The 1,924-nt window shown below is 36.9% G+C and overlaps 1 pseudogene; it reads left to right on the top strand.

Moving 5' to 3' along the window:
- The first annotated feature begins 314 nt into the window (after positions 1-314).
- Positions 315-411, top strand: LOC114612291 (annotated as a pseudogene).
- The last annotated feature ends 1,513 nt before the right edge of the window (positions 412-1,924 follow it).

The following is a 1,924-nucleotide window of genomic DNA, read 5'->3' as shown; positions in this document are numbered from 1 at the left end:
TTCTTTTGGTCTGTGGAGTGCATGATACCTGTATTTTAATGGCTAATATCCACTAATAAATGAGTACATATCATGAGTGTCCTTTTCAGACTGGATTACTTCACTTAGATTGAAATTCTCAAGTTCCATCCATTTGCCTGCAAAATACATGATCTTTGTTTTTAATAGCTAAATAGTAGTACTCCATTGTATTGATGTACCACATTTTCTTTATCCATTCTTCAGTTGAGGGGAATCTAGGTTGTTTCCAGTTTCTGCTTATTACGATTAAAGCTGGTATGAATGTAGTTGATCTCTGTCTTTGAAGGATGTTGGAGCATCTTGCAGCACATATACTAAAGTTGGAACGATACAGAGAATATTAGCATGACCTTTGCATGTGGCATTGTATTAGAAGCGCAAAGTTTTGATCTTTGTTCCCATCTGTATTAACAGCTTTTCTTGTCATTGTGACAAAACATCAGAAAGATAATTTAAGTGATGTAGATATATTTTGGCCTAGTTTCAGAGAAACTTTTTGTCAATCAGTGAAAGTGTGATGGAACTGAATGAGGATTGACTGCATGATGGAGATACTTCACATGAAGACTTTAGATTTACACAGCCAAACATCAAAATTAGCATGGAGACCACATTGGGAAGTTACGGCAAGGACTCAAGGAGATGAAGGGGTTTGCAGTCCCATAGGAAGAACAATATCAACCATACAGACTCCCCAAGCTCCCAGCGACTAAACCACTAACTGAAGGGTACACATTGGGGGACCCATGGCTAAGCTGGATATGAAGCAGAAGTTGACTTTATCAGGCATCACTGGGAGGGGAGGCCCTTGGTTTTGTGGAGACTAAAAGACCCAGGGTAAGGGAATGCTAGGGCTCTGAGACAGAAGTGGGTGGGCAGATGGTGATCCACCCTCACAGAGGGAGAGTGAGGTAATAGGGGGGTTCCTAGAGGGGAACCTGGGAAAGGGGATAACATTTGAAATGTAAATAAATAAAACAACCAATAAAAGAAGAAAGAAAAAGATTATACTTGACCTCATGAAACAAAGTAACAAACAAACCAACAAATACAAATGTGTGTCAAAAAAAAAATAGTTGTGCCAGGCGGGGACCCATAGTTATCACTAAACATACTCAGGGTTCTGTGTTTTAAAAGGCTACTAGATTTTCACAGTTCCGTTTTTGGTCCTATTTAGAAACTTGCCCATATGCCTACTAGCCACATTTACTCATATAGCATTCTGGAGAGAAATTACCATCTTAGGACACCTACAGTTGCAGTTCTGGTCTGTCTAAGTCCCTCTAACCACCCCACACCAGGCTTTCCAGAACAATGGTATAAGCCTCTGTGATGTAGTATATCTTGAATAATTATGTCTTAAACAGGTGAGCTATTTCTCCAGTTCTACATCTCATAGAATTAAGACCTGAAAACCCATCAACAAATAAACAAATTCAAGACTGGTTTCCCTGTCAGCTTCTAAACTTGTGGTTCTCCCTCACTCATCATACTGTGTACTCTGAGTGCCAATGTGACTGAACCATAGGAAATATTCAATTAAGTGTCTATTTTTTCAATAAGGAAAGAACAAAGATTTTTTAATTCTACCATTCTCTCTCATGTGTCAATCTGTCATTTCTTGAAGTATTTTGTGAATACTAAGATGTAAGACAAAAATATTTTCAAGTATGTTTCTGTTTTACTAAAATATAGCCAAAAAGGTATATAGTAGTCCATGATATTCTATGAACATTTTGCTTGTCTTTTGTTACAAATTTTTAATTTGGCCAAAAATTATGTGTTTGTTCATGAATTCTAGAATTTATATTTATGAGAAACAAAACCAACTCACCTATTTGGTTAAGGTATATGATTGCTAAATGCTTCCTTCCATAAATAATATAAAGTACTTTATGCTTAA

Source organism: Grammomys surdaster, unplaced genomic scaffold (genome assembly GCF_004785775.1).
Source record: "Grammomys surdaster isolate TR1022 unplaced genomic scaffold, NIH_TR_1.0 126153, whole genome shotgun sequence".
Lineage (NCBI taxonomy): Eukaryota > Metazoa > Chordata > Mammalia > Rodentia > Muridae > Grammomys > Grammomys surdaster.
Note: the sequence above shows the minus strand (reverse complement) of the source record. Positions and strands in the feature narration are given on the sequence as shown.